At 37.4% G+C, this 14314-nt stretch overlaps 1 pseudogene; it reads left to right on the top strand.

The window, feature by feature from the left end:
- The first annotated feature begins 1693 nt into the window (after nt 1-1693).
- On the top strand, nt 1694-7210 carry LOC129517924 (creatine kinase B-type-like; annotated as a pseudogene).
- The last annotated feature ends 7104 nt before the right edge of the window (nt 7211-14314 follow it).

The following is a 14314-nucleotide window of genomic DNA, read 5'->3' as shown; positions in this document are numbered from 1 at the left end:
AAAAACAAGGACTAAATAGATATCATGATGACACTAAACTCATATCTGTCAATAGTAACTCTGAACGTGAATGGGCTTAATGACCCCATCAAAAGGCGCAGGGTTTCAGACTGGATAAAAAAGCAGGACCCATCTATTTGCTGTCTACAAGAGACTCATTTTAGACAGAAGGACACCTACAACCTGAAAATAAAAGGTTAGAGAACCATTTACCATTCAAATGGTTCTCAAAATATACCCTAAAAACTATAGAACACTTCTGAAAGAAATTGAGGAAGACACAAAGAGATGGAAAAATATTCCATGCTCATGGATTGGCAGAATTAATATTGTGAAAATGTCAATGTTACCCAGGGCAATTTACACGTATAATGCAATCCCTATCAAAATACCATGGACTTTCTTCAGAGACTTAGAACAAATTATTTTAAGATTTGTGTGGAATCAGAAAAAACCCCAAACAGCCAGGGGAATTTTAAAAAAGAAAACCGTATCTGGGGGCATCACAATGCCAGATTTCAGGTTGTACTACAAAGCTGTGTTCATCAAGACAGTGTGGTACTGGCACAAAAACAGACACATAGATCAATGGAACAGAATAGAGAACCCAGAAGTGGACCCTGAACTTTATGGTCAACTAATATACGATAAAGGAGGAAAGACGATCCACTGGAAGAAAGACAGTCTCTTCAATAAATGGTGCTGGGAAAATTGGACATCCACATGCAGAAGAATGAAACTGGACCACTCTCTTGCACCATACACAAAGATAAACTCAAAATAGATGAAAGATCTAAATGTGAGACAAGATTCCATCAAAATCCCAGAGGAGAACTCAGGCAACACCCTTTTTGAACTTGGCCACAGTAACCGGAGAAGGACAAACAGTGTATGTTCTCATTCATTTGGGGAATATGAATAATAGTGAAAGGGAATATAAGGGAAGGGAGAAGAAATGTGTGAGAAATATCAGAAAGGGAGACAGAACATAAAGACTTCTAACTCTGGGAAATGAACTAGGGGTGGTAGAGGGGGAGGAGGGCGGGGGGTGGGGGTGAATGGGTGACGGGCACTGAGGGGGACACTTGACGGGATGAGCACTGGGTGTTATTCTGTATGTTGGTAAATTGAACACCAATAAAAATTAATTTATAAAAAAAAAAAAAACTCTCCCTCTTCCCAGATGACGTGATACTATATATGGAAAACCCCCAAAGACTCTACCCCAAAGTTGCTAGAAGTTATATAGCAATGCAGCAATGTGGCAGGATACAGAATCAATGCACAGAAATCACTGGCATTTCTATACACTAACAATGATACTGAGAAAAGGGAATTTAAGGAATAAATCCCATTTACAATTGCACCCAAAAGCATAAGATACCTAGGAATAAACCTAACCAAAGAGGTAAAGGATCTATACCCTAAAAACTACAGAACACTTCTGAAAGAAATTGAGGATGACACAAAGAGATGGGAAAACATCATATGCTCATGGATTGGAAGAATAGATATTATGAAAATGTCTATGCTACCCAGAGCAATCTACACATTCAATGCAATCCCTATCAAAATACTATGGTCTTTTCTCATGGAGTTGGAACAAATAATCCTAAGATTTGTATGAAACCACAAAAGACCCTGAATAGCCAGAGGAATGTTGAAAAAGAAAACCTAAACGGGGGGCATCACAATGCCTGACTTCAAGTTGTATTACAATGCTGAAATCTTCAAGACAGCCTGGTACTGGCACAAAAAGAGACACATAGATCATTGGAACAGAATAGAGAACCCAGAAATGGACCCTCAGCTCTATGGTCAACTCATCTTGAACAAAGCAGGAAAGAATAGCCAATGGGAAAAAGACAGTCTCTTCAATAAATGGTGTTGGAAAAATTTGACAGCCATCTGCAGAAGAATGAAACTGTACCATTCACTTACACCATACACAAAGATAAACTCAAAATGGATGAAAGATCTAAATGTGACACAGGAATCCATCAAAATCCTAGTAGAGAACACTGACCTTGGCCACAGCAACTTCTTGCCAGACATGTCTATAAAGGCAAGAAAAATAAAAGCAAGAATGAACTATTGGGACTTCAAGATAAAAAGCCTCTGCACAGCAAAGGAAACAGTCAATAAAACTAAAAGGCAACCTTCAGATGGGAGAAGATATTTGCAAATGACATATCAGATAAAGGACTAGTATCCAAAAATCTATAAAAAACTTAATCTCAACACCCAAAAAACAAACAATCGAGTGAGGAAATGGGCAAAAGACATGAACAGACATTTCGCCAAAGAAGACCTACATATGGCCAACGGCTGTGAAAAATGCTTCACATCACTTGCCATCAGGGAAATACAAATCAAAACCACAATGAGATACCACTTTACACTGGTGAGAATGGCTAAAATTAATAAGATAGGAAACAACAAATGTTGGCCAGGATGTGGAGAATGTGGAAACCCTCTTGCAGTGTTGGTTGGAATGCAAGCTGGAGCAGTCACTCTGGAAAATAGTGTGGAGGTTCCTGAATAAGTTAAAAATAGAGCTACCCTATGACCCAGGAATTGCATTACTGGGTATTTATCCCAAAGATACAGATGTTGTGAAAGGACAGAATGCCTGCACCCCAATATTCATAGCAGCAATGTCCACAACAGCAAACTGTGGCTGTCCTTAGAAAGATGAACAAATAAAGAATATGTGATACACACACACACACACACACACACACACAATGGAATATTACTCAGCCATCAGAAGGGATGAATACTTACCATTTATATCAATGTGGATGGAACTAGAGGGTATTATGCTGAGTGAAATAAGTCAATTGGAGAAATAAAATGATCATATGGTTTCATTCATGTGTGGAATATAAGAAATAGTGAAAGGGACCATAAGGCAAGGGGCAGAAACTGAGTGAGGAAAAATTAGAGAGGAAGACAAACCATAAGAGACTCCTAACTCCAGGAAACAAACAAAGGGTTTCAGAAGGGGAGGTGAGTGGGGAGATAGAGTAACTGGGTGATGGGCATTAAGGAGGGCACGTGATGAGATGAGCACTGGGTATTATACTATATGTTGGCAAAATGTACTTAAGTAAAAATTTTTTAAAATAAATTTAAATTTTTTTTAATAAAAAGAATTTCTTGCCTTGAAACAACACTATGGGGGATAAGGAAAGAAGACTTGCAGAATGGGAGTAAAGAGTTTCAAACCACACATTTGATACCAGTCTTGATCTACAATATATGAACTCCTCAACATCCATTTCCAATTAAGATAGGGTAATAGGGATAGTATTTTCCTTCTAACTGGAAGCAACTAAAATTCAAGAAAATACATGAAATAAGTTTTAAAGAACTAGACAGTAAGCAACCAAGGATAGTGATCCCTGAGAGATGGGAAACAAACTGGGTGAGCATTAAGATTGCCTTAGCTAACTGCCTTGAAATAATTTCCATTCCAAAGCACAAGGAAAGGGAGCCAAGACAGAGTTCAGCAGACTTCCTGCGTTTAGGAGATGAACTGAAAGTCTAAGACCAAGACGTCATGAATTTGTATATAAAGAGTACCCATGATAACAGGACTGCACAAAGAAGAATGTCAACAATTAGTAAAGCCTCCCCTTGAGAATTTAGTAGACTATCATTATGCATGTGAGGAAACTACCCAAGGCTTTCAAAAGAACTATCAGAAAAGATTAAAGAGAACAGTAACTAGTGTTTACACAGGGCTTGGGACACTGGTCACTAATATCAGCCAAACTACAAAAGCTTATAATTCACAGAACATTGGCAGGGTACCCCATAAAAGTCTTATCTCGGTAGTAGAAAATAATAATCCCTAGACTGAGCACTGCTCTGGATCTTTCTACCAAATCCTAAAAGCATGAACAGTACCAAACTATCTGAATAACTTAACTGCATCAAAGAACAAAGCTCAAGAAGTTTAAATTTTAAAAAAAACCAACAATCAAAAAAGTTATATTTACAATGTGAATCCGGTAGTTAATAAAAGATTACCAGGCATATGAAAAGACAGAAAACAAAATCCATAATGATAGCATTCAAATAAAACTGACTGACCCTGGCACAGATTCTGAATTAGCAGAGAAGAGTATTAAATGTTTATTAACTGTATTCCATATGCTCACAAAAGTAAATAGAAGAATGATACTTTTAAAATATCAAAATTGAACTTCTACAGTTGAAAACAACGTCTGATTTGAATCAATACACTAGAAGAGTAAAAAGCATACTAGACAATAGAAAAGAAAAGAGTAGTGAACTTGAAGAGACAGAGACCATCCAAATTGAAACACATAGAGAAAACAATAATCCAAAAAATGAAAGAGAAAAACATCAGTGAGCTGTGGAACAACTTCAAGCAACCTAACATTGATAATTGGAGTCCCTGGAGATCAGGAAAAGAGAAAAAGTATTTGAAGAAGCAATGGCCAAAACTTTGCAAATGAGATAAAAACCATAACCTACAGATCCAAGAAGCTCAATGAACTCAAATCACAAAAACATAAGATAAAAAAATGCATTGTAACCAAATTGCTCAAAAATAAGACAAAATCTAAACATAACTAGATAAAAACCCTTAAGTATAGAGAGGAAAAATTAAAATGGTATGAGATTTCTCATTGGAAACAATACAATATACTGGAAGACAAGGAAATAAAATTTTTATACTACTGAAAGACAAAACCTCTTTAGCTGAATTCTATATCGGGGAAAAGTATCTTTCAAAGACAAAGTCATAATAAAGACTATTTGGACACAAAAAAGCTGAATGAATTCACTGTCCAACAGACTTACAATACAAGAAATATTAAAGGAAGTTCTTCGGATAGAAAGAAAATGATATCTTACAAAAATCTGGAGCTACAGGCATGAAAAATACCAGAAGTGGTAACTGCATGAGTAAGAATATATTATATTTAAATCTCTTTAAAAGAGAATTTAAAGTATAAAAATAACAATATTGTAAGGGTTTATAACATCTGGAAGAGTAAAATTTGTGACAATAGCGCAAAAGCCAGGGGTGGAGAAATGGAAGAATATTGGTTTTAGTTTTTTATTACATGTGAAGTGGTAAGACATCCTTACAGGTACATTGGGATGAATTAAAGATATCTACCATCAACTCTATGGCAACTACTAAAATAACATAATAATTAATTATAACTAATAAGGAGAAGGACAAATGGAATCACACAAATCAGTATCTAAAAAGAAGAAACGCGGGAAAGTAAAACAAAGTATACATAGGACAAAGAAAAAACAAATAGCTATAAGATGAACTTAAACCTAAACATATCAATAACAACATTAAATATAAATGGCCAAAACACCACCTAAAAGGTGAAAATCATCATATTGAATTTTAAAAGCAAGAACCAACTCTATGCTGCCTATGAGAAGTACGCTTTAAATATAAATATAGAAATAAGTTAAAAAGTAAAAGTTTGAAAAAGATACCATACCTAAAACTAGTCAAAAGAAAACTCAATGGACTCCACCCCTAAATTGCTAGAACTCACAGGAATTCAGCAAAGTGACAGGATACAAAATCAATGCACAGAAGTCAGCTGCATTTCTATACACCAAAAATAAGGCAAAAGACAGATTAAATCAAGGAGTCAATCCCATTTACAATTGCACCCAAAACCATAAATACCTCGGAATAAACCTCACTGATGAGGTAAAGGATCTGTAATCTTAAAACTATAGAACACTTCTGAAAGAAATTGAGGAAGACACAGAGAAATGGAAAAACATTCCGTGCTCATGGATTGGAAGAACAAATACTGTTAAAATGTCTATGCTACCCAAAGCAATCTACACATTCAATGCAATCCCTCTCAAAATACCATCGCATTTTTCACAGATCTGGAACAAACAATTCTAAAATTTGTATGGAATCAGAAAAGACCTGGAATATTCAAAGGAATGTTGAAAAAAAACCTGAAAGCATCACAATTCCAGATTTCAAGCTGTATTACAAAGTTATAATCATCAGGACAGTATGGTACTGGCACAAAAACAGACACATAGATCCATGGAACAGAATAGAGAACCCAGAAATGGACCCTCAACTCTATGGTCAGTTAATCTTCAACAAAGCAGGGAAGAATATCCAATGGAAAAAAGACAGTCTCCTCAACAAATGGTTTTGGGAAAATTGGACAGCCACATGCAGAAGAATGAACCTGGACCATTTCTTCACACCATAACAAAAATAGACTCAAAATGGGTGAAAGATCTAAGTGAGACAGGAATCCATCAAAATCCTAGAGGGAAACTGAGGCAGCAACCTCTTTGACCTTGACCCCATCATCGAGGACCGGCACAGCCCCTACAAGCCCAGCGACGAGCACAAGACCGGCCTCAACCCTGACAACCTGCAGGGCGGCGACGACCTGGACCCCAACTATGTGCTGAGCTCGCGGGTGCGCACAGGTCGCAGCATCCATGGCTTCTGCCTCCCCCCGCACTGCAGCTGCGGGGAGCACCGTGCCATTGAGAAGCTCGCAGTGGAAGCTCCGTCGATCCTGGACAGCGACCTGGCAGGCCAGTACTACACGCTCAAGAGCATGACCGAGGGGGAGCAGCAGCAGCTCATCAACAACCACTTCCTCTTCGATAAGCCCGTGTCGCCCCTGCTCTTGGCCTCGACTCCTGTCCACGACTGGCTGGACGCCCGCAGCATCTGGCACAATGACTATAAGACCTTCCTGGTGTGGATCGTCGAGGAAGACACCTGCGGGTCATCTCCATGCAGAAAGGGGGCAACATGAAGGGGGTGTTCACTTAGTTCTGCAACGGCCTCACCCAGATTGAAACACTCTTCAATTCATGTGGAACCCTCACCTGGGCTACATCCTCACCTGCCCATCCAACCTGGGCACAGGCCTGCAGGCAGGTGTGCATATCAAGCTGCCCCACCTGGGCAAGCATGAGAAGTTCCCGGAGGTACTCAAGTGGCTGCAGCTTCAGAAACAAGGCACAAGTGGTGTGGACACAGCTGGTGTGGGTGGAGTCTTTGATGTCTCCAACAGACCACCTGGGCTTCTCAGAGGTGGAGCTGGTACAGATGATGGTGGATGGTGTGAAGCTGCTCATCGAGATGGGGCAGCGGCTGGAGCAGGACCAGGCCATTAATGACCTCATGCCTGTCCAGAAGTGAGGCCCCAGCCCGCATCTGCCACCACCACCAGCCCTGCAGCTTCCTAACTTATTGCCTGGGCAGTGCTTGCCATGCACCCCTCTGATGTTTGCCACTTGGAGGCTGAGCCCTTAGCCTCACTATAGAGACTTCTGTTGCCCTTGATAGAGTTTGTTTTTGTGATGGCTAAGATGTTGCTGACGCTGAAATAAACTAGAGTTTTGGCCTACTACAAAAAAAAAGATAAAAAACTTTTGCACAGCAAAGGAAACAGCTGACAAATCCAAAAGACAACTAACAGAATGGGAGGAGATATTTGCAAATGACATAGCAGATAAAGGGCTAGTATCCAATATCTATGAAGAACTTATCAAACTCAATGCCCAAAGAATAAATAATCCAATCAAGAAATGGGCAGAAGACATGAACAGACATTTCTCCAAAGAAAACATAAAAATGGCCAACACACACATGAGAAAATGCTCAACATCACTTGGCATCAGGGAAATACAAATCAAAACCACAATGAGATACCACCTCACACCAGTCAGAATGGCTAAAATTAACAAGTCAGGAAATGACAGATGTTGGCAGAGATGCAGAGAACAGGGAACCCTCATACGCTGTTGATGGGGATGCAAACACCAACAGCCACTCTAGAAAACGGTATGGAGATTCCTCAAAAAGTTGAAAATAGAGCTACCCTATGACCCAGTAATTGCACTACTGAGTATTAACCCCAAAGATACAAATATAGTGTTCCAAAGGGGCATCTGCACCCCAATGTTTATAGCAGCAATATCCACAATAGTCAAACTATGGAAAGAGCCCAAATGTCCATTGACAGATTAATAAATAAAGATGATATATATATGTATATATATTACTATATATTATATATATGTGAGATGTGAGATATATATATGTATATATATTACTCATGAATTAAAAAAGTGAAATCCTGCCATTTGCAACAACATGAATGGAACTAGAGGATATTATGCTATGTGAAATAATCAGAGAAAGTCGATTATCATATGACCTCATTCATATGTGGAATTTAAGATACAAAACAGAGGATCATAGGGAAGAAAGGAAAAAATTAAACAACACAAAATCAGAGAGGGAGACAAAGCATAAGAGACTCTTAATTATAGGAAACAAACTGAGAGTCACCGGAGGGGAGGTAGGTGGGTAGATGGGGTAACTGGGTGATGGACATTAAGGAGAGCACATTAAGGAGACCTCTACTTCTGAAAACAATAATATATTACATGTAATTAATTGAATTTAAATGAAAAAAAGAACAGAAAAAGGAAAAACCATGTGATTAACTCAGTAGATGAAGAAACACAGAAAATCCAACTTCCATACCTGAAAAAAAACTTGGTACCTCATGCTGCTAAAGGGAAATACAAAACAAAAAATCTACAGCTAACAAACCTAATTACTAAAGACAGAATGCTTCTCTTCTAAGGTCAAGAAAAAGCCTGGTACACCTATACTCACCATTCTTATTCAACAAGGTACTAGAAGTTCCACCCACAACAATAAGGCAAGGAAAGGAAATAGAAGTGTACAGATTAAAAATGAACAAGTAAAACTGTCTTTTATTCACAACTGATTTGATTTTTTTGTAGAAGTCCAATGAAATCTACAAATAGCTATACAACTAAGTTTAGAAAAGTTTCAAGATTTAATATCTACATACAGAAATTATTGTATTTATATACACTATCAGTAAATGGCTGAAAATCCTAATTTTATTTTTTTATTATTTTCTAAGATTTTTATCTGTTTATTTGAGAGAGAGAGAGAGAGAAAGAGAGAGAGAGAGAGCCAGCGAGAGAGCATGAACTAGGGGAGGGACAGAGGGAGAAGCAGGATCCCTGCTGAGCAGGAAGCCTAATGTGGGATTCAGTCCCAGGAACCTGGGATCATGCCCTGAGCCAAAGGCAGCTGCTTAACTGACTGAGCCATCCAGGCACCCCTGAAAATTGAAATTTTAAAAATACCGTGTATAATCCTTCAAAAAAATGAAATATACTTGGGACTCCTGGGTGGCTCAGTTGACTAAGTGTCCACTCTTGGTTTCAGCTCAGGTCATGATCTTGGGGTCATGAGATCAAGCCCCATGGCCAGCTTTGTACTCAGTGTGGAGTCTGCTTGAGATTCTTTCCACCTCTCTTTCCCTCTGCCTCTGTTCCTCCTCTCACTCACTCTCTCTCTCCTTCTCTCTCTAAAATAAATAAATAAATAAAATCTTTAAAATACATATATATGAAATACACTCAGCACAAAATTTTTTTATTAAAACTTAAGCAGAGGACCTGAATAAACAGTTTTCCTAAGACGTGCATATGACCAACAATCACATGAAAAGATGCTCAACATCACTAATCATCAGGGAAATGCAAATCAAAACCATAGTGAGATATCACATCTTACACCTGTCAGAATGGCTAGTATTAAAAAGACAAGAAATAACAAGTGTTGGCAAGAATGTGGAGAAAAGGAAGCTCTCATACACTGTTGGTGAGATTTTAAATTGGTGCAACCACTGTGGAAAACAGTATGTAGGCTCTTCAAAAAGTAAAAATAGAAATAACATATGATCTAAGAATTCCACTACTGATTATTTACCCGAAGAAAATGAATACGCTAATTTGAAAAGATACCTGCACCCCTATGTTTATTGCAGCATTATTTACAATAACCAAAATATGGAAGCAACCTAAGTGTCCATCAATAGATGAATGAATAAAGAAGATGTGGTATGTATATATGATGGAATATTACTCAGCCATAAAAAAGAATGAGATCTTGTCATTTGCAACAACATGGATGGACCTAGAGGATATTATGTGAAGTGAAATAAGTCAGACAGAGAAAAACCCAATGCCATATGATTTCACTTATATGTGGAATCTAAAATAATTTTTTAAATGAAAGTAATCCAGAAACGGATACATAAATACAGAGAACAAACTGGTGGTTACCAGAGGGAAGAAGAGTGGGGCAATGGGCAAAATGGATGAAGGGGAGTGGGAGGTACAGGCTTCCAGTTATGGAATGAATAAACTATGTGGATGAAAGGTACAACATAGGGAATATAGTCAATGTTATTGTAATAGCATTGTATGCTGACAGATGGTAGCTATACTTGTGAATATAACATAACATGTAGAGCTTGAATCACTATGTTGTACACCTGAAACTCATAAAACATTGTATTTCAACTACAATAAAAGAATTTTATAAACAGCCAAAAAATATATGAAATATTTAGGAAGAATTCTGGGGAATAAATGTGAAAGACGTGTACATTGAAAATCACAAAATATTGAGAAAAATTGAAGACCTAAATTAAAGGAGAAATATATCTTGTTCATTAGCCAAAGACTCAATATTGCTAAGATGTCAATTCTCCCTTAACAGTGATCTACATATTTTATGCAATCCCAACAGGTTCTTTTGTAGAAACAGACAAGCTGGGACGCCTGAGTGGCTCAGTGGTTAAGTGTCTGCCTTTGGCTCAGGGCATGATCCCTGAGTCCTGAGATCAAGTCCTGCATCAAGCTCCCTGCATGGAGCTTGCTTCTCCCTCTGCCTGTATCTCTGCCTTTCTCTCTCTGTGCCTCTCATGAATAAATAAATAAATAAAATTTTAAAAAGAAAGAAAAAAAAACAGGCAAGCTGATCCTAAAATTCATATGGAAATGCAAAAGACCCCCCAAAAGCCAAACAACTCTGAAAAAGAACAAAGTTGAAGAACTAAGACTATCTGATTTCAAAAATTAGCATAAAGCTACTGAAATCAAAACAGTGTCATTTTGCATAAAGATAGACAAATACAACAGTGGAGCAGAAGCTCCAGGAATAAACCCACACATATATAGACAACTGACTTTTGACAAAAGCACAAATGTAATGCAATGGAGAAAGGATAGCCTTCTCAACACAAACTGCTAGAATAATTGGGTAACTATACATGGAAAAAAAAAGATTGTGGATCATATCTTATACTGTATGCAAAATTAACCCAAAATGGACCATAGACCTAAATGTAAAACCTAAAACTATAAAACTCATAAAAGTAAACATAAGAGAAAATCTTTTTAATCTTATGTTAGGCAAAGATTCTTTAGGGGCACCTGGCTGGCTCAGTGGGTAGAATATGCCTCTCTTGATCTCAGGTTGTAAGTTCAAGCCCCATGTTTGGTGTAGATATTACTTAAAAATAAAACATTTAAAAAATATTCTTTAGATATGATGTGAAAAGCATGATCCAAAAAAGAACAAAATGATAAACTTCATCAAAATTAAAATTTTCTTTGGGCACCTGGGTGGCTCAGTCTTCAGCTCAGCCATATAGGGCTCTCTGCTCTGCAGGGGAGCGAGCTTCTCCCTCTCTCTCTGCTGCTCTCCCTGCTTGTGCTCTCTCTCTCAAATAAACAAATAAAATCTTTTAAAAAAATTAAAATTTTTTCCTCAGAAGATACTGTTTAGATCAACAAATAATGTTGGGAAAACTAGATATTCACATGCAAAGAATGAAATAAGACTCTTACCTTATGCCATATACAAAAATTAATTCAAAATAGGTCAGATGTAAGAATTAGAACTATAAAACTCTTAGAAGAAAATATAAGATTATGACATTGGGTTTGGCAGTGATTTATTGGATATAACACCAAAAGCATAGGCAACAAAAGAAAAAAAATAGACTACGTCAAAATTAAAAACTGAGCCATTAAAGGACACAATCAATACAATGAAAAGGCAATCCATGGAATGAGACAAAATATTTGCAAATCATATATCTGATTAGGGTTTAGTATGTACAATATATAAAGAACCTCTAGCACTCAACAACAAAAAAAGCAAACAATCCAATTTAAAAATAAGCAAAGAAGACATTACTCAAAGAAAATATACAAATGACCAGTAAACACATGAATAGATGCTCAACATCACTAATTATCAGGGAAGTGCAAGTTGAAACCATAATTAGATATCCCTTCATACTTATTAGGATAACTACTATCAAAAAAAAGATGCCATGACATGGATGAAGCTATAGAGTATAAATACTGCTAAGGGAAAGAAGTCATTCGAGAAAGACAAATGCCATATGATATCACTAATAAGTGCAATTTAAGAAATAAAACAAGCAGAGGGAAAAAGAGAGAGAGAGAGAAACCAAGACACAGACTCTCAACTATAGAGACCAAACTGATGGTTACTGGAAGGGAAGTGTAGGAGTGGGTGAAATAGGTGAGGAGAGTAAGGAGGGCACTTGTGATGAGCACAGGGTGATGTATGGAATTGTTGAGTCACTAAATTCACACCTGAAACTATTACACTGTGCATTAACTATACTAAATTAAAATAAAAACTTAAAACAACTGCAACAACACAGAGAAGAAAGACTAAGATCAATGGAATGGTTGCAAAGCATTAAGCACAATCTGTGTGTTCAGATTAAAAAAACGTTTTTTTTAAATTAACTATGGAAATTAGGGCACTAATCAGGGTGCCTAGGATTAGACTGAATATTATAGTGAATTTAGGACAGAAGCAAAAGGGAGGATAGGATATATAGTTTGTTATTTTGAACAAAAGAGAAAAGAATAAACCTCTGTGAAAAAGAAAGAAAATAACAAGTGTCGGCAAGGATGTGAAGAACCTGGAACCCTAATGCACTATTGGTAGGAATGTAAAATGGTGCAGCTGCTACAGAAAACAATATGGCATTTCCCCAAAAAACTTTAAAATAGAATTACCATATGATCTAGTACTTCTATTACTGGATATTTACCCAAAGAAAATGAAAATACTAATTTGAAAATATATCCAAAAAATTGAAAGTAGGGACTCAGAGGTATTTGTACATTTGTGCACAAAGCAGCATTATTCACAATAGCTAAAAGATGGAAGCAATCCAAGTGTTCATCAACAGATGAATGGATAAACAAAATATGGTGTGTACTATAATGGAATATTATTCAACCATTAAAAGGAAGGAAATTCCGACATAAGCTACAATATGAATAAGCCTTAAAGACATGATGTTAAGTAAAATAAACCAATGAAAAAAGGACAAATACTGTATGATTCCACTTATAGGAGATACCAAAAGTAGTCAAATTCATTAGAATGGTAGTTGTCAGAAGCTAGAGGAAGAAAGGAATTGGTATTTTAGAGGGTATAGTTTCAGTTATGCAAGATGAAATGAGTTCTGAAGATGGATTGTGGTGATGGTTACACAACAATGTGAATGTATTGAATGCCACTGAATTCTACACTTAAAAATGGTTATGATGGAGGGGCACCTGCGTGGCTCAGTCAGTTAAGCATCTGACTCTTGATTTCAACTCAGGTCATGATCTCAGGGTGGCAAGATCAAGCCGCACATCAGGCTCCATATTCAGCCTAAGAGTTTACTTGGGATTCTTTCTCTCCCTCTCTCTCTGCCTCTTCTCCTTTCTCTCACTCTTTCAATAATTAAAACCTTTTTAGAAAAATGGTTACCATGGGGAGCACCTGGGTAGATCAATTAAGTGCCTGACTCTTGATTTCAGCTAATGTCATGATCTCAGGGTGGTGAGATCGAGCTCCACAACAGGCTCCATGCTTATGCAGAGTCTACTTGGGATTCTCTCTCTCCCTCTCCTTCTGCCCCTCTCACTCCTCTCTAAATAAATAAATAAATAAATAAATAAATAAATAAATAAATTTAAAACAATTTTTTAAAAAAATGGTTACCATGGGGGGCGCCTGGGGGGCTCAGTAGGTTAACCATCTGCCTTCAGCTCAGGTCATGATTCCAAGGTCTTGGGATCAAGCCACACATTGAGATTCCTGGTCAGAGGAGAGCTTGCTTCTCCAACTCCTCCCCACTCATGCTCTATCTCTATCTCCCTCTCTCAAATAAATAAATAAAATCTTTTTTAAAAAAGAATGGTTACCATCAAGTAACACCCAGGAGCAGCTAAGCTGAAAGCCTGAAAAGCTGAAGAAGACACCTGTCCGCCACACAGCTGAGTGTGCTTCATGGCCCATGTGCTACAATGTATGCCTGAAGTACTAGAAATGCAAATTTGGAGAGACTTTGCCATCTAA

Source organism: Nyctereutes procyonoides, unplaced genomic scaffold, assembly GCF_905146905.1.
Source record: "Nyctereutes procyonoides isolate TBG_1078 unplaced genomic scaffold, NYPRO_anot_genome, whole genome shotgun sequence".
Lineage (NCBI taxonomy): Eukaryota > Metazoa > Chordata > Mammalia > Carnivora > Canidae > Nyctereutes > Nyctereutes procyonoides.
The sequence above is the reverse complement of the archived record's forward strand: the minus strand, read 5'-3'. Positions and strand labels throughout refer to the sequence as shown.